General features: G+C 33.3%; 1 long non-coding RNA gene across 1 annotated transcript in view; it reads right to left on the bottom strand.

Annotated features, from left to right (window-relative positions):
- LOC145267041 (uncharacterized) overlaps positions 1-21,011 on the bottom strand; it is a 689,166-nt gene that overhangs the window by 46,044 nt on the left and 622,111 nt on the right. The window lies entirely within an intron of this gene.

Below are 21,011 nucleotides of genomic sequence, written 5' to 3'. Positions count from 1 at the left end.
ATACTTTTTGTACAATTAACTATGACGTATCATTCATTAATAATTTTTATAACAAACTATGACGTATCATTCATTATTAATGTTTTTACAACAAACTATGACGAATCATTCATTAATAATTTTTCACAATAAACTATGACGTATCATTCATTAATAATTTTTCTACGAAAAATATGACGAATCATTCGTTAATATTTTTTTACAACAAACTATAACGTATCATTCATTAATAAATCTTTAAAACAAACTATGGCGTATCATTCATTAATAATTTTTACAACAAACTATGACGTATCGTTCACTAACAATTTTTTTTACAACAGACTATGAAGTATCATTCATTAATAATGTTTTTGCAACAAACTATGACATATAGTTCATTAATAAATTTTTTGCAAGAAACTATGACGTAGCATTCATTAATAATTGGTCTACCACAAACTATGAAGACGGGAAAACAATTGCGTACATAAAGAAATGCATTATACCTATAAAATAAAAGACGTGTTGTCGAGGGGGTATATTTCTGATGACGTATGCACGTATAGTACGATTTTATCTTTGAGGTTTTCTCTTAAATTAACATAATAATACTTATATATATATGATTAGTTTTTTTTGGAAAAAGAATTCCAGCAGAGTGCTCAATTAAAAGGAAAATCCAAATTTTAAGAGCATATTTCCTAAAACACGTTTAAAGTTAATAAAAATATTTTTAATTATATCGAATCACGTTTAAAAATTTCGAAATACTTTTAAAAATTATTAAAAAAAAAAACCCTCAAATCTTTCAAGGAAGTGAGTATTTATAAACGTATTTTTGGAAATTTTTAAACGTAATTCGATATAATTAAACGAATTTTTAAGTTTTTAACCGATACCAATACAGATTTTAAAGTTTTTTTTCTACATAAGGAAAGAGATTTTAAAATTAATTTGGGTTCAAATTAAAATCGATTTATATAAAGAAATTTTTTTTCGAAATTAGATTTAAATTTAAATAATTCAAAGTTTAAAATTAGGTATTACATTATCCGATATATAAAAAAAGGGGGGGATTAAACAAAACGAGATTTAAACGTGAATTCGCGATGTATATATACTTCACACTTCCGGTTATAAGATAGACGAATATTGGCTGAAGAGAGCTTGATAAGGATACCTTAAACGGGCCTTATCATCGGGCTTGAAACCGATGGTACCAATGATCTGTCTCAACTAACAACTTTCTGTACACAATATATATATATATATATATATATATATATATATATATATATATACACTAGCAGGTAACCCCAGCTTTGTTCGGTCCCAATGTACTGTTTATTACTTCATGTGCATATGAATACACACACACACACACACACACACACACACACACACACACACACACATATATATATATCAAAAGGTTCGACTCATGTCCAGGTAACCTACATGTAAAATTTCAAGTGCTTTGGCTCAAAATTGACTGAGGAGTTTGATAGATTCTGCAAAGGTCAACTCTTTCAACTCTGACCTCTACACAGCTAAAATTTCGCCCCCAAACTACTCGCTGCATGTCTGAATACCCTTTATGTAAAATTTCAAATGTTAGACTCAAAATTTGCTAAATAGTTATCTAGAGACCGCAAAGACACAATCTGTTGTGCTTTGATCCCTTGGTAGTCAGACTTTTGGCCAAAAACCGATCAAAATCTTGCCTTATGTCTGAATACACTTTATGTAAAATTTCAAATGTTTAGACCAAAAATTAGCTGATTAATTTGGTAGTGACCGCTGAGATCAATTTTTTTTTTTAAACTTTGACTCGAATTTTGACTCCTTAACTTTTATGGTTTTGGGCTCAAATCAAGTTAAAATGTTTGATCCATATCCAAGTAACCTACATCTAAAATTTCAAGTGTTTAGGCACAAAGAGTTTTAAAAGGTCAAATTAATGATTTATATTGAACTTTGACGCCTCGACAGCTACATTTCTTATGTTAAATCTGGAGTCTGTAGACTGAGTAGTCTGGTAGAGAAATGTGCACAAACAGATACACAAACAGATAGAAAACGTTTCTGTAAACTGAAAATCGACCGAGTAATTTGCTAGAGAAATGTACACATAGAGAAAGACACACAGAGAAAGTTTCACGGTCTCTCTCATCCTCTCTCTGTATATATATATTTATAAATATACACTTATATACATAAAATACGTATGTATACACATATATACATATTTATATGTATATATGTGTACGCATATATACATACACATATATGCATATATATGCATATATATATACACACACACGCACACATACACATACACACACACACACATATATATATATATATATATATATATATATATATATATATATATACTAGCAAAAGTACCCGTTGTTAACTGGGTTCAAAAACAGCCTACAGAAAAGGGACTCAGATTTATGAAAGCATGATAGGTTATGAAAAGGAAGGGTTGTAAATTTGGGTTGATTTGGAAGTATCAAAACCAAAGCAAAATATGATGAAAGTAAAAATAAAATAGATAAACCCCATATACCATACCTGTTCACACTGAAACACTTATCACAATATTCTGTGGATCTATATTAAAAAACCTTGCTAAACTTTGTGACATATTTCCATTCTATGAAGGTCAGGTGCCAACGAACACCCAATAATTTTATTATACCATATTTCTTCAAACTGAAACATAATTATCAAAGTATACTTACGCAGATAGATATGAAAAATCTTTATTAAAGTTTGTGCCTATTTCCATTCTATGGAGGCCAGGCGCGAACGCAGATCCCACATTTTTATTATACCATCCCTATTTAAGTTAAAAAATACTTATCAAAGTATTTTTATGTACATCTATATCAAAAACACTTGTAAACGTTTTTTTTAATTTTTAAATTTATTTCCCTACTTTGTGGACCAGGCGCGAACGCAGACTCCACAATTTTAATGAACCACCGTTCTGCCAGATCAAAAATAACCATTCCCGTGTCTCAATACATATTCTATCATTATATGTAATCAGTTCTTTAAAATAGTCAACCATATAGGAGCCCATTCGTGACCACACACACACACACACACACACACACACACACATCCAGCGTTATATTATAGATATGCACATGCCGAGTTTACAATTTCACGGTTGAATAGCCTAGAAAAGTTTAAAAATAAATAAAAAGTTTTATTAAAATAAATTTTGCATTTGTCTGATCTTTTCAAACAACAAATTAAAAATTCTGAATATCAAGTGCTTCTTAAACAGTACATTTCCTATTATGTACATATACATACATATACATACTATATATACATACACATCCATACATACATATACATACATATATACATATAAATACATATACTTATGCATATATACATATATATATATTAGTGTATTTAGGCAGCATTCCTTCATTCAGGCAAACATTATTAAAAACAACAGAGATACCTTGCTTAATGATTCTTTTTTTCATTTTTTCGATCTTTCGTAAGATTTTTTTAACTTCAAGATGGAAGGTATTTACAAATGTTCCATGGTTCACACGAGCGCTTTCGATTCTTTCTTGAATCATCTTTTTAATCGAGTTTTTTATCACTCGTAAATGTATATTTTAATCGACTTTTCATTGACTCTTTTTATCATTCGTAACTATATATTTCACTTCTATTTTAATATTTTATCTCCACCTGATGATGATTCAAGAAAGAATCGAAAGCGCTCGTGTGAACCATGGAACATTTGTAAATGCCTTGCATCTTGAAGTTAAAAAAATCTTACGAAAGATCGAAAAAATGAAAAAAAAAAAATCATTAAGCAAGGTATCTCTGTTGTTTTAATAATGTTTGCCTTGTATATATATATATATATATATATATATATATATATATATATATATATACCCCAGAATAAAGTAATACAATAGATGTACTGTTATGAAATCCAGTGATTATTGGTCTTACAAAATACTATTGGCTGTAATATTTTATAAAGACAATCCCAGCTAAATAAAAAAATTGCTTAATATACCGAACAGAGCAAATAAATCATAAATTAGTAATTTTAATTTTGTAAACCTGTAGGTTAAGGAGATATACTTTTTGAATTGTATTTCTTGTCTTGCATATAATAAAAATTCTAGATTTGAAACTTAACAATTTCACACCATAGAATTCAAATTACTAATTTATGATATATATATATATATATATATATATATATATATATATATATATATATATATATATATATAGTTTGGAAATTTATCATGAAGAGACTGATACTTTAGCACCGTTTGCAAATTGCAAATGATACAATCAATTTACTGAACTACAAATTTGATGACCGTATAATTTCACGAAATGGACCGATTATATGCGATTTAACTCTATTAGATTAATTTCTTTGGAGATATTTAAAGCAGCATGCATACGCTGACAAAGCCGACTTGGAAGAAAACATTAGACGCGTTATTGCTGCACCAATTTAATGTAGACAGTTGGTGAAAATTTTACTTCTAGATTACGCTAAAATTGCCCGAAATTGTCTGAATTAAATGCAAAAATGAATTTTTAGAATAAACCAGATATTTGTATGATAATTTATCTGTGATGTATGTTTATGAAAATTGGTCACCTTAAAAAAAAAACGTTTGTACAACGGCAGTCACAATAGTACAGTTTCATATTTATAGCTCTTAAATTTGAAGAGCTACGAAGACAGAAGTAGTACCGTAAAAACGAGTGATCTTTTATGCCCCAGAATTTATTTTTATACATAGACACCACCATCTTCAATGCACTTTTGCGAGCGACGAACGATGGCTGTGCATGGACGTCCGGAGCGAGAACTGTCATGCGAGGCTCGTTCCAAAAGTAAATCCTCCTACTTTTGTAAATAAAAGAGTTGAAGAGCTACGAAGACGGGGGTGGTATCACAAAAAAAAAAAACGAACGACTTTACCTGCTCCAGAATGTATTTTTTGTTTTTACTCTCTGTATATTTTAGCTTGGTATACCACCAAAGATGAAAGGCAATTATATTTAGCGGGCATTCAGTCGGTTTTTGGCAATTACTGTTATTGATGCTATTCATTCTTTAGTACTACTGTAGTTTGATTATTTCTCCTCAATATTTTATCATTGTGTTTTTTTTTATGAATCTTTCTAGGTTTTCAGTACAACTGTACCTCAGTTTAAAGGTATTTTTGTTAAGGATTTTATGTAATATACTGCGTGGTGGGAAATGCTTATTCATAAGGTGTAGACACTTGTTTCCAAGTTTAGTCTTTATCATTAGGTTTAAGGGGGAGTGAACTAGATTATCTTATAACCTTGATTTCTAGATCTATTCGTATTTATATTGTTTCTATTATATTTAATGTCGGCTTTTTTGTATTCGCTATTTATAAGTGCTTTATTATAGATATTTTTGTATTTATTGAATGTTTCTTCATTGTTTACGAGAAGCTTTTAACACTCTTAATCAAACTAATAGAGCATTTTTTCCGACGATTTTTCCTAAGACCAAGATTTTATTGCAAGCCGCTCGCCTGCATTAAATGTCCAAAGAAATTTAACTGTCTGGCGTGGACGGTATCGAGTAGTGATCGGCTGTAATCTACTTTACACATAACTTTTTCTTTCTGTCCATGAGATTCGTAGAATTCTCCTTAAAACCCATATCTGCTTCTTCCAAACAACTTATAATCGCCTTCATTACTGTCTAACATTCGCAATCGTAAATGAGAACTGACTATATGCACGTCTTCAAGATTCTGATTTTGGTGTTCAGTGTTTCGGGTTTGTAAGATGCACTTCATGCTATGGAAAGCGGTTTGTGTTATAGGATTCTTAAGATATATATTCTAATTAAAAATTAATTGGATTTTTTTTAGTTGTAATTAGTTTTTTAATAATAATATTAATGAGTTTTTGATTTTAATTTCATTTTCTATAAATCCAACGTTAGAAAGAAAAACTTCAAAGTTTAAAAAAAATTGTTTCAATCTTATGTTTCTAAATTTTTGAGATGGGGATTGACAATTCGTACCGTTTGGTTTACTCGGCCTACTGTTCTCATCTTAAGTGTTATTCGCACAACGTTTCGGTCGAGGTATCCCTTGACCTTCTTCAGGTGTATTTTGTCGAACTTCCGAATCTGAACGGAATTTCGAACAGATCCGTTTATTTAATTCACAGAAGTAGCATGTTCTCGTTCCGCTAGCCATGCTGTTAAGCGTTGCCTACAGTGAGAATTAAATCCTCTACCTTCATAAAAGTGTAACTTTACGACTGAATTTTACCTAATAATTTATCCACCACACTACTGGTCCTTACGGTCAATGCATGGGCACCAGTAATTATAAGTCATTAGTTTATATACATATTGCCTAGTATTTAGTATTTTTCACACACACACACACACTCACATATATATATATATATATAATTATTACTCTAATAATTTTTAATACTATAATAATTTTTAATACCTAAAACACTAGTGTTTCTTCATTTCTGGAATTATCAGTGAAAGGAGTTACGATTATAGCCAGTTGGGAGATTCGAACCAGGCCACAAAACCATGTTTGACTCCATTAACTAGGAATAAACCGCACGACTAACGTTAACCGCGAGAAATATAGTTGAAATTAAAATTTATATAAAACGTAAATGTTAAGACGGTGAAAGTAGTCTTATGATTATAACATCATGATCTGCGTATATATATATATATATATATATATATATATATATATATATATATATATAATAAAAATTAAAATAAGTTTACCAAGGTAATCAAAATGGTAAACTTAAAATATATTATAAATATTAAAGAGTTAATATTTACAAGTAAAATAAACTCAGCCAGATGTAAAAGCTCAATAAAACCGAAAAGGAAATAGAGCTTATAATATGAACAAATGATTAATAAAACATGTTAAAAGACATCTTGAAAAAGAGTTAAAAACATATTTAATTTTAAAAAAAGGAAGCGCAAGATAAGTGGATAGTCCTTAATCCGCGGAGTTTCGAAGAAATACTCTCCTCACCAGAGGGCAGGAATTAGCAAAATGCAGGATCGGATTTTGCATATAAAAGTATTTAATGAAACTGCAAGTAAGTCACAGATCTTACTTGGTTAAAAAGAAAGGGTGAGGTAAGGGAACAGGTGGCAAAAGAAAAATGATAAAAAGATTTCACATGAATGGATAGTCCGGTGAAGGGTAAAAATCCAAAAATGGTAAAATACAAAACGTTTTGGATTTTACCATTTTTTGATTTTTACCCTTCACCGGACTGTTTGGTATATTGAGTGTTATTCGCACAGCGTTTCATTCGATGTAATCCCTGACCTTCTTCAGATGTATCTTGTCGAATTTAGGAATTTTTCTGTCTAACTTAGGAATCTGCACAGAATTTCGAACAGAACCTTTCACGGGATTAGCATGCTTTCGTTCCGTCATTCGCAGCCGTAAAATTAAAAGATTAAAGAGAGCAAAACTTAAAATTGCGCCGGTCAAGAAAAATCTCTTCTCTTTTTGCTGAGCAGATACTACATTTTTGTCCTAACCTGAAGGCCCACTTTTGAGATCACGCAGTATAATGTAACTAGAAACATCGACGACGTCACAACGAAAGTAATTTTGATGACGGCCATATTGTGTGCCCGTTTTCCCTCTGTAGTTAATGCTCTGTTAGTTCGATTAAGGGCGTTAAAAGCATCTCTTAAACTTTGTCCCCGAAATATTAAGATGGTCATTTATGATCGCATGGCACTTATCATGCGCTTACAAGGCTCAGGTAATCCAAGAAAGGACACTCCCTTTTATCTAATTAACGGACTCGACATCTTCGGGATTAGTCTTTCTTGTTGAGTGGCTTTGAAAGCGATATTGACCAAACATGGCTGCGGCTGAAACCAAACATTAACGGATGACCACGATTTTAAAGACAAACAAAACAAACATATATTAGTGATGGGACGATTCCAAAAATTGTTCCCAATGCCGATACAATGTTACATAGAATGGAGCAGACCCCAGTAATTAAAGGAAGAGCCAGGTACGTTCAAGGATGGAGTACTGTTGCCGCATCTGGGCAGGAGCTGCTAGAAAGGACTTATCCTATCTTGATAGAGTTCAAAATAGACTTCGTAGCCTCGTAGAGGATGTCCTTTTCTCTTCCCTAAAACCTCTTTCTCATAAAAGAGATGTTGCGAGTTTGTCTCTGCTTTATCGTTATTTTCATGGCAAGTGCTCGGCTGAGCTCCAATCTATGGTCCCCCATCGCCAAACTTTCACAAGAAACACCCGTCTAGCAGAAAACACTATTACTAATCCCCCCACTCTTTATCTGTGCCTAAACCTAAACGTAGATTCCATAAATAAAGCTTCTTTCTTAGAACTGCACGCCTGTGGAATTGTCTTCCGTTTTCCTGCTTTCCAGCTGACTACAATATGGTTGTCTTCAAGTCTAACGTAAACAAGTTTTTGATAAGGCGTTCCATATAAGTTAACAAATTTACCTAATTTCCATTACTAACGATTACTATATTGTCCGATGGACTACTGTACACTCTTTAACACTTATCCTCGAGTGGCCTCTTGGCCTTGATAAGTGGTGATGCCTATGTAAAAAAAAAGGAAAAAGTTAGATTTGAACCCAGCATTAAAAAGTTAAAAGCGATTACGTATTGCAATTCTAGGAATGCAACCGGTTGTTCATTGTTCAGTGTTCTTAAAAATAACCGGATATATTAATTATGTCAGTAAAACTAGAATGGACAATACAGGTTAGATAATGATGAAATAAATAGGTCATAAATGAAACAATTCATTTAGGAATTTCTTTGCTATCAAACGTGATTAGGCGCATGTGTAATTTGAACAAGTGAAAGAATCACATTGTTGGCCACGCCTCTGATGTCATAAAGAATACAGAATTCCCAATATATTGAAATGGGTTCGAGTCAGTTAATTAGAAGAGTTAGAAGAGACTCAGAGAGAGAGAGAGAGAGAGAGAGAGAGAGAGAGAGAGAGAGAGAGAGAGAGAGAGAGAGTCCAGTCAGTCAGACTGGGAGCTGACGTTCCTTAGAGGCGAAGTGGGGAATGTGAGACAATGTAATCGTAAAAGCTTGAATTCCTGATTCATCAATCATCCGGATGATAGAATAAAGAATCGTCATTTATATTTGTAAACTTGTCTTCGTTGTCGTCATTACAACTGAAAGGTAAGTGTGTTTTTGTCTATCATCTGTAAATGAACTTTGTGCAACTCCCTACTAAGTATTATGCGTCTTCATCATTTTTTTTACAAGGTGATCACCACTTATCAAAGCCCGGAAGCGACTCAGGGATAAGGGTTATTGCATATACAGTACGTTAGTGTGGAGATTTAATAGAATGTCTACTTAAGGGGGCGGTTCATCAGGAATTTGTTTACGTTGGACTTGAAGACATCCAGGTTGTAGTCAGGTGGGAAGCAGGCAGACGGAACAGAATTCCACAGGCGTGCAGTTCTAAGAAAGAAGCTTTGTTCATGGAATATTCGTTTTGATTTAGGTACAGATAAAGAGTGGGGAAAATTTTGGACAGTGGTTTCAGCTAGACGGGTGTTTTTCGTGAAAGATTGGCGAGGGTGGACTAGAGATTGGAGCTCATACGAGCACTTGCCATGGAAATTACGATAAAACAAAGGTCAGCAACGTCTCTTCTGTGGGAGGCAGGTTGCAAGGAAGAAAGAAGGGCATCCCCAACTAAGCCTCGAAGTCTATTTTGTGAAGGCAGGATAGGCTGTTTTTAGCAACTCCTGTCCAGATATGGCAGCAGTATTCCATCCTTGGACGTACTTGGCTTTTATATAGAAAGTGAATTGCATCAGTAGTGATATATCTTCTGGAGCGGTAGAAGGATCCCACCATCTTTCCAACGACTTTGGCAATAGACTTGATGTACGTGTTCCATTTAAGATCAGGAGTAAAGGTCAAGCCCAGGAGCTTGTCAAAACATGGGGCTTCTCCTAGACGAGAGCCATCCATTTCAATTGATGCCAGATGGGGATCAGACCGTTGATGATGTAAAGATAGGAGCTTGGTTTTAGATGCATTAAAGGTAACCAGCCACGTCTTCCACCACTGAACCACGCGCTCGAGATCAGAGGAGAGAGAATCAGAGAGAACTTTGTCATTTACATTCTTTGATGTGTTGCCGTAGATGGTCGGGTCATCAGCATAGATGTCAACGAATGATTTAAGTATGTGTTTAGGGAGATCATTGATGTAGATCAGGAAAAGAGTTGGGCTCAGGATGGACCTCTGAGGGACTCCAGCATTAATACTGTGGGCCTCTGATTTATGACCATCAACCACTACTCTTATGAGCCTATCGGAGAGAAATGATTTAATGATTGAGAAAACATTACCAGTGATACCGTAGCTGGAAATCTTGTGAAGTTGGCCTTTATGCTATACCTTGTCGAAGGCCTTTCATATGTCAAGAGCAATTGCCCTAGAAATTCAAGAGATTCACTAATCCTATGAGATATAACCGTTAGCACATCTGCGGTAGATCTTGCAGAACGGAAACCATATTGCATATCACTAAGAAGGTTATTGTTTGCTGAGGTGGTTGACTATTTCTCTATTTAATATGGATTCCAGCAACTTACTTATGACACACAGGAGACTTATTGGTCTGTACTGAGAGGGAGATGTCTTATAACCTGAATTCTTAAATACAGGGCATATTGATGAGGTTTTCCAGGGTGTTGGAAAACACTTCTTAAGGCAACGCTTAAACAGTTTCGTAAGTATGGGAGCAAGTTCAGGTTGAAGCTTTTTTAACACTATAATTGGAATGGCGTCAGGGCCAGTTGCTTTACTGGAATCAAAGTTCTTGATTAGCTTGGCGACCTCATGCACAGGTATTTGTATGTTACCTAGTGTGTCCTCTGTTATAGGAGGGAATGTGGGGAGTTAATAGCCTTCATCGCATAGGGTAGAATTTGCTGCAAGGTTCTTGGTAAATAGTTTGGCCTTGTCTGATGCTGACGAGATGACCTCAGGTCCATTGTTAATGGTTGGGATAGAACGCACACTTCTGTTCAGGATCCTATTTGTTATTTGCCAAAACTGGTGGGAGCCAAGCCGCTGATCAGCTACTTTGGATTTAACGGACTGAGCATATAGCTCTCTTGCATTTTTTATTACTCTTTTACAATGGTTTCTGGCGTTCCTGAAAGCAGCTTTAGTCTCAGTGCATCTATTACGTTGGTAGCTATGGAAAAAGTGATTTCTATGCGCGATGGCAGCAGCACATTCCGGGGAGAACCATGGCTAGCTGTTAGGTTTTTGTTGGAATTTTTTAGATGGTATGAATCTGTGTATACCTACAATTAACCATTCGGTCAGGTCTGATACTATAGAGGACACATCCTTTTTAAACATAGAATGCAGAGGTAGATCAGATATGAATATAAGGAAGCTATCCCAGTCAGCCATGGAGTATCGGTATACAGTACGGTGGAGGGGTACGTCTGGGGGCTTATTACATTTCATTTTTATCTTAACTGATACGATGGAGTGGTCGGAGGATCCTAGAGGAGAAAGAACGGAACATGAACATAGCTCAGGGGAAGTGGAGAGAAAAAGGTCTAGAAGGCTTGCATACTGACCTGTAGTATCGGACACACGGGTGGGCTGGCAAACAATCTGAGTGAGGTTATAAGCAATGGCAAAATCATGACAGAACCTCCCCTCATCGTCTGTCTTATTTGAGTGGGTCAGCCATTCCACGTTGTGGACGTTGAAGTCACCACAGATGTGAATGTTAGCCGAGGGATGTGCAGACAGGATGTGGTCTATTTTCTCAGATATACTCTTAAAGATAGTAAATCCGCTGTTATGGGACCGATAGAGGGGAAATATAAATGCAGTGGTGTAAGCAAGTGTAACCCGGAAGCACATATAGGGTAAATTAGGATCTTCTCTGGAGATATCCCTGCCACATGGGAAGCCGTCTTTAATGTAGGCACATATTCTATGACCCTGGCGATCTTGGGGGTCAGAGGTAGATGTTAAGTTAAAGTATCCGTTAATTATGAACTCATCTAGGGAAGTGGTCGGTCCTATTCCAGTTTCACTTAGAAAGAATATGTTCAGTTTCGTCTCCTGTAATTGTGTTTCAACCTCTGGAAGATTGGAACGTAGACCCCTGATGTTGGAGAAGGAAACATGGTAGTAGGGGTCTACATTGGAAGATAGGGTTGTAGGTTTATTCGAGTTTTTTTTTCTGGAGATATTTCCTGTTGAGGTTTTGGGATTTGTGGAACAGGTCGGCATACTTGGTTAGAGCAGTACAGAGAGGGAAAGCACATGATAAGGTAAAGCCGTAACAATTACCCACTAGTATGGCATCGAGAGAACCCACCAGAGACTACTGCATGGTCCAGAATCCATTCACCAAATGGCAATACAGCAGCCCCAGTAATTTGCACTTGCTGATAGGACAGCCTCCTTAGTGGTTAATCTAAGGTTCGGGTCCCTGACTATCAGGCGGATAACGTCAGCCCAGACGAAACGTTTACCTCCAGCACCCTTACTAGTGACATGGCCACAAGGATAGACATAGAGACAGAAAATTTTCCGACATCTCAGACTACTGTTCACGAAGTACTACCGACCTGGGAAGTAGCCTTTTCTTCACCCTTTGTCAGAAAAATCACTCATTGTAATGAGGACTAAGAGACAAATGAATCGTTCCAGTCGTCGTCATTGTGCGCAGATATATAAATGTCATTATCATCCTCCCGTCTGAGTGCCCGTTATATGTTGTCTCCGATATAACTCCCACTATTTAACGCAGTTACCGATTCTGTTTTAAATTCTCGATTCCGATATAATTACCGATTCCGATTCCGGTTATTTCAAAATCACTAAACATTTAGCTACAGAGTCGTATTTCTTTAGATTACCTTAAAAACTTGGTACACTTGCATAATTTGACCCGAATTTTCGTGAATTCCCATAAAGCATGGATCGGACGAGACCGGCAATTATCGGTGTCAGCCGAGCGCGTCGTAACAGACGCAGACTAAAAAAAAACAAACAAACAAAAAACAAAAAAAGAAACCCCAAAAAACAAACCGGAAAAAATGCAAAGGCAAATAATCAAAAATAACAAAAAAACCTACCTTGAAAAATGAAAATATATTTATTTCATTTTAGTATCTAATTTTTTTTTTTTTTGCAAACAGAAAATTTTTTTTTTTCTTTCTTCAAGAAAAGATTTTTAACCGTATAATTGTTAGGTGTAAGTGCAGTTTTTTTTGTTTTCTTTTCTTTTTTGTAACCGTATTTTTTCTCGTTTTTTATTTTCAAGACTTGTTGTCCAGTCAAGTTCTTTTGGTGGCACTACCCATTTGTACATCTCCAGGAGAAACCATCCTTTACACACGATCTTTTTTTAAGTAAACATTTGTGTTTACAATAGTTGCACCTCATTTTTTGGGACAGCAATTTTTTCTCCTGACAATTGTCTGCATTGATGTTTTATTTCTTTTTCTAATATGTATAGATTTATTTTCTTGTCTGTCATTTTTCTGTTTGGCGAGTTTGAAAATATATTTGTCAGCTTTTCTTTTTTTGTTCGTTTAGTCGCTTTCTTTCAATTCGAATATCGTCTGCTTCCATTTAGATAGTGCTTTTTCATTGGCTAATCAAACTCCCAAAATTCAATTAAAAAAATAAAATAAATAAATGATAAATAACTAATAAAAAATAAAAAGTCACCCCCGCCCCCTTAATATCACCTTAAAATTACTAAAAACATAACAGAAAAAATTAAATAAATAAAATAAAAAGTTGAGTTAGCGTTTCAACATTTGAACAACGCTCGGTTGACACCGATGATCGCCGGTCTCGTCCGATCCATGCTTGACGGGAATTCACGAGAATTCGGGTCAAATTATGCAAGAGTACCAAAAACTTATGTTAATATGAGGTATATATTTTCGTGAACGTAAACATACACTTGTGCATGTGATCCATAGAGTTTAATTTTGTTTGTAGCTTAAAACCAATGTACATTAAGCATTCAATCTTTATTACAAGTAATGGAAAAAAAAAAGATTTTAATAAAAACAAACCAAATAATAAATAATTACAAGAATCGTTTTTAGCATCAGAAAGTAGGCACACATTTTTTCAGATTCCGACATATTAAAAAGTTTGATTTTCTTAAAATTCCCGATAGAGATAAAGTTTAATTGTCCCAGCACTAGATTATCTTAAAAATCTATGTGAATATAAACTATTTATTTTCGTGAACGGAAAAATACACTTGTGCAGGTGATCTACAGAATTTAATATTGTTTGTAGCTTAACACCAACACACATTTATAAATTTAAATTTAGCAACAGGACGTGATATAACATTTATATATTATACAGAGTGGCAACATCTCTCTAATAATTCTCTAGTCAATTTTTTTTTCTCAGATAAAGCCGCCCACTTAAAAGTAGCCCGATCTCTTCAATCTTTCTCGTAGTACCAACTGACACCACCAGAAAAAATGCAATTCTTTATCCAAAAAGATGGCGCTACATACCACACATCTCACAGATCACTGACACGAGTTCATGACATGTTTACGGAAGCGAGAACAATAAGCAAAGGATTATGGCAACCACGTTACCCGGATTTGTAATTATGTGTGCCTTTTTTTTCATCTTCGGGGGGCTTTAAAACAAAAAAGTATATAAATATATATATATATATATATATATATATATATATATATATATATATATATATATATATATATCCATAGGCATATATTTTATGCATGCAATAATATTTAATAATAATAAACTAAATAAATACGTCACTTAAAGAAATAAGAGCGACTCATTCATATATATATATATACATACATACATATATATATATATATATATATATATATATATATATATATATATATATATATGTGTGTGTGTGTGTGTGTGTGTATATATAAAATGAAAATTACAATTGAATTTACCAAAATGATCCAAGTTGGTAAAATTATAGTAAATTATAAATATTAAAGAATTAATATTTATAAAATTATCTCAGCCAGATATAAAAGCTCGATAAAACCAAATAGGAAATAGAGCTTATAGTATGAGCAAACAGTTAATAAAATATGTTAAAAAACACTTTGAAATGAGTTAACAACATATTTAATTTCAAAAGGAAACACTAGATAAATGGATAGTCCTTAATCCGCGGAGTTTCGAAGAAATACTTTCCTTCTCGTCAGAGGGTAGGAATTAGCAACATGCGGGATTGGATTTTGCATGCAAAAGTATTTGATGAAACAACAAGTAAGTCAAAGATCTTACTTGAAAACAAAAAAAGTTAAGCAGAGGGAATATGGCAAAGAAAAGGTGATTACACACGAATGGATAGTCTGGTGGAAGATAAAAAATCCAGTAACGGTAAAATCCAAATGTAAAACTTCAAGAAAGTTAAAAGAATTTCCATTTGTACAAGTAAATTCCAAGGAAATCCCGTAATTGGAAGAAGATGGTCCATAATAATCCAAAGGCAGAAATCTATGGAATGAGTCACAAAAATGTGTACAAGGAAAAAAGAAAAGATTCCAATAATATTAATAAAAGAAAAATAGGATGTGCTTTTCACTCTACTTCCGAAACATATATATATATATATATATATATATATATATATATATATATATATATATATATATATATATACAGGAATTTACATTTATATCGGTAGTCGGTACCGACGGTTTCAAGCCCGGTAGTTGAGATGAGAGTCGGCTGAAGAGAGCCTGAGGCGGACATTAAGAGCAGTCCTCAACTACCGGGCTTGAAACCGTCGGTACCAACTACCGATATAAATGTAAATTCCTGTATATATTATACAAAAAATATATTGCTCTTATTTCGAGAAAGGTTTTTCCCTAATAATAGAGCACTGTATGGGATTTCTTTTTCTACAAAAAAGTACAAGTATATATATATATATATATATATATATATATGTGTGTGTGTGTGTGTGTGTGTGTGTGTGTGTGTGTGTGTGTGTGTGAATAATAATAAGCGCTTATAGCTCTTAAAGAGATAGAGGAATACAAGTTGTTAATATCGCTAAAAAAACGTCCACAACTAAGTAATATTCATATATATATATATATATATATATATATATATATATATATATATATATATATATATATATATATATATGTATGTGTGTGTGTGTGTATATATATATATGTATATATGGCAGAGTTTTTTCTCTTGCTCTGACAATGATATTAAAAACCTACTTTTTATATTAAAAAAATAAATGAAAAATTACTTTTCAATATGCTCAATAATGGATATGCGAAGGACTTCATGAAAATGAAGTAATTTGCATATTCATTTGAAATACGAGCATTCATTAATTAGTTCTTCCTTTTTTATGGTTTCTTATTAGATAATTGGTTTCAATCAATCATTAAGATTAATTATTTTATGCATAGTTTTTACATTGTACATAGTTGAATAAAATTTTAGATGAAAATTATATGTAATGTGTGAGAGAATATACCACTATTCCTACAGCCAGATAACATCGCAGCTAACAAGAGCCATGAAAGCTAACAAACCGGAAATTCAAGACTCGAGTTTCGCCCTCATTTGGGCTCATCAGTTAGACCTATCCGAACTCAGGATTCGAGGCAAGCACTCTACCAAGTGGAATGAACCTACTTTCGTTTTGAACAAGGGATGTGATCATCGCAATCAGCCTATTGATTATTTCCACAGCAAGACAAGATCGCAGCTCACAAGAGCCATGAAAAGTGTGGAAATAATTTTATATTCTCTCACACATTCTGAAATAATAATTTGCTCGTGAGGATAGGGTTGTTTTGATGACATCCCTAGTGTATCTAAAACGTCTTACTAGTGAGACATCGACTTGGGTTAAGGTGGATTGCGATGATCAAATCCCTTGTTCGAGACGAAAGTAGGTTCATCCCACTGTCGGATTTCGTTGCGGTTTGCTTGATCTGTGATGGTTTATAAGAATGGATATATATATATATATATATATATATATATATATATATATATATATATATATATATATATATATATATATATATATATATATTACAAGATAACGTGCAAATCCCGTTTTCCTGAACCAACCAAAAATTCAACTAATAATAAAGTTTAAAAAAAAAAAAGAACTCTTACCGTATTGGACGCATTTTCTTTTTCTTTTTTTTTTTTTTGTTAGTTTTTTTTTTGTTAGTTTTGTTTTGTTTGTCTTTAGCGTCCAATACGGTAAACGGTTTTTTTTTTTTTAAACTTTATTATTATTTGAATTTTGGTTGGTCCAAGAAAACGAGATTTACACGTTATCTTGTAAAATATCTATATAGATCCTATTCCGGATATAAAACCAATTTTCTATTGGCTATTATATTGTACCAAATACATAGCACTAATTTCCAAAGTAAAAAAAAAAAAATATTTGAATGGAATCAACTAGAATCGAAACCAAAACATTGAGCGTTCCAGTCCTGGTCGATACCCTTTGAGCTATCGTTAGATTGACAAGAGAGAGGTAAAATAAAAAAAAAAACGAACTTATAAATGTGTATATATATATATATATATATATATATATATATATATATATATATATACATTAACGCATGCGTACAAAAACACTAGCCGGTCAACTTATGTCTATTAGGTCAAATTTGAAAAAACAAAACAAAAAACAAACAAAAATAAACAACATTTAACTCCTTAGCAGCAATTATTACCGGTTAATTACTCATAAAAGAACGGTCGACAAAAATGCATTATCTGACTGGCCTCGCACAGCTCTGTGACCTTGCGTCTCGATGGAGATGCAGTTTGAAAATTAGAGAAATTACGCACAGACATAGTGAGTATTATAAATTGAGATGCCTTCAATAAGTTTCAGACTTTTCTTCGTATGGGCGCACATAAAACTCTAGTCTCCTTTGAAATAATCTCCTCCGGCTGTAATACACTCGTACCATTCCAACAACCTCTAGAAGGCTTCATGGAAATCCTCTTATGTAAGCCTTTCGATGACTCTCGTCACAGCCTCTTTCATCTCCTCAATTGTCTCATAACGGCAACCTCTAAGATTTTTCTTGAGCTTAGGGAATAACCAAAAGTTACAGGGAGAAAGATTTGGATTATAGGAAGGGTGATGAACTATCTTGATGCCCATTTTGGTCAAATAGTCTATGACAAGGATGGTGCATTCGCGCAAATCTTCCGCATCTTCAATTCCTCGCGAATAATTATTTGTACAGTTCACACACTGGCATCAAACTGTGCACTTAATGTCTCTATAGACACACGACGGTGCTTATCCATGAAATTCTTTATTTGGCAAATCAACTCTGATGTTCTGACTTCCTTACTCCTCCCACACCTCTCCGCATCTCTAGCAGACTCTCATAAGATGGGTAGCAATTAGATACCGAATATTGAAGAGTCTACGAAAATTTTAAATGCCCGTAAAAAAAAAAGTCTTAAAAGTTATTGAAGGCATTACATTACCGATTCTAAGAGTTTCATTTTTGTGGGCCAGGCTAAATATTTAGTCCGTGTACATTAAGCTAACGCGGGAACTGCACACAACTAAGGCCATTCATTTTGTATTGTTGTAACAATTACTTAATGGCATGATGTACTTGAACTCGTTGCGGATCCTTCTTAACGAGCGATTGTGCGTGACAAGATTTATGTGCAAGTTTTACGTTATTGCAAAACGGCGACGTAAGAAGGGGAATTTATTTACCGATATGAACAATGCTTCTTGGCGAATTTCCTAATTGCATTCGGAACGTTAATCGCAAAGTTCAAACATTATACAGTCAAATGTTCCGAGGATAATTGTGTTTACGACTAAGCCTATTAGCTTAAGTATACGACGTTTTCACACAACTAACACTTTGAGTTTCAATTTAGTCATATGTGAGCTATGTAAGATGTGGTTTTTAGTGGCCTGTCCCCTCCACCTCCTTCTCCTTCTCTTTCTCTCTTCTCTACTCCTCATTATCTCTTTCCTCTTTCCACTTACATATATGCATTCATGTGTGTATGCGTGCATGTATATATATATATATATATATATATATATATATATATATATATATATATATAAATTACAATTAAATTTACCAAAATGATCCAAGATGGTAAAATTAAAGTATATTATAAATATTAAAGAATTAATATTTATAAAGTTATCTCAGCCAGATGTAAAAGATGTAAAACTCTCTGCCTATATGTGTATATATGGGAACACACACACACACACACACACACACACACACACACACACACACACACACACACACACATATATATAAGTACATAGATATGCACAAAGATAAATAGAATAAAATAGATTAGCCATTTAAATTACGATTCTTAGACACGCATTTTTGTTGGTTGGGCTATCTATCTATCTATCTATCTATCTATCTACTATATATGTACGTGCGTGTGTGTGAGTTCCTTCCCCATAGACGCCGAAACAGCTGGACCTATTTTTTATAAAATTTTATATAAATGTACTTTATATATATGGCAGTGTTTTCAGATAGGTTTCGTATGGGAATGTCTTCGATAAGTATCGTTAACTGATTATCGGAAAAAAATCCGATGAAAGCAGGACCAGACGATTTTGATAAAAGTTAGGTTCAAATGGTTCTCAACCTTTTTTTGATCAGGACTTTCTTTTCCTTATAATGTGTTTTAGTGAACCTTTATAGCTTATTTTATTTTTCAGTAATGCAAAGAAAACAAAAGCACATATACCAACAGTTTATCTTGAAGGAAGACTGAACCCATATTAACGTTACATGTACCATGGGGATCCACATGTACCCCGGTTGGGAACCATTCGACTATAAATATTTTCAGTTTCAGAATCTCGAGGCATATTTACGCATTACTTGCAAAAAAGAAGAAAGAAGAAAAGAAACGCGGGAACCTAACATTAGCCCACGTAAGCTTTTCTTTCAAAACTGTACTTAGGATTTCTCGTATATATATATATATATATAGTGGAAATGGTAATTAATAAAAACTGAAGAAAGTGCTCAATACTGATGTAGAGCAAATATGCGTTTTATTTTTTAAGTTACATTATTGTTTTAGCTACCCGGCCGTTTTTTTGGCCGTCTGTAGCTTCCTCAGACTTTTACTGAGGAAGCAACAGACAGCCAAAAAAAAAAAAAAAAAAAAAAAAACGGCCGGGTAGCTGAAACAATATTGTAACTTAACAGAAAGATACGGTAATAAAAATAAAACGTATATATATATATATATATATATATATGCATATATATGTATATATATATGTATATGTATATATATATATATCTGTATATGCATATATATATATCTGTATATGCATATATATATGTATATTTATGTGCATATATATATATATGTATATATATGCATATATACGTATATATATGTATATATATAATATATATATAATATATATATAATATATATATGTATAATATAATATAATATATATAATATATATAATCTATCTAGCTATCTTCTATATAAATAAAACAGTAGATGTATGTGTGTAAATACATATATATATATATATATATAAGTTATGAAAATATATATGGCAATTAAGGTACACAGAATAATTTGCGTTTCGTTCTCGTGAGAATTCGTCATCGCGCGTTTATATATACACATATGTTATTAAATTTTCTAGTTAGCCAATCAGCTTCCTAGTTGCCACCTCACCCATCCTAATCAGCCAATGGGGGACACTTACAGGACAAAGGCACAGTTGACCGCCGGTTTTCCCCTTCTTATTTTGTGTTTATGGGAAGTATAGATATCCTTTTGTTTTAGTAAGTTGACCTACTTTCTGGTTAAGTCA

This window comes from Euprymna scolopes, chromosome 42, assembly GCF_053919585.1.
Source record: "Euprymna scolopes isolate OS-2025 chromosome 42, ASM5391958v1, whole genome shotgun sequence".
Lineage (NCBI taxonomy): Eukaryota > Metazoa > Mollusca > Cephalopoda > Sepiida > Sepiolidae > Euprymna > Euprymna scolopes.
The sequence above is the reverse complement of the archived record's forward strand: the minus strand, read 5'-3'. Positions and strand labels throughout refer to the sequence as shown.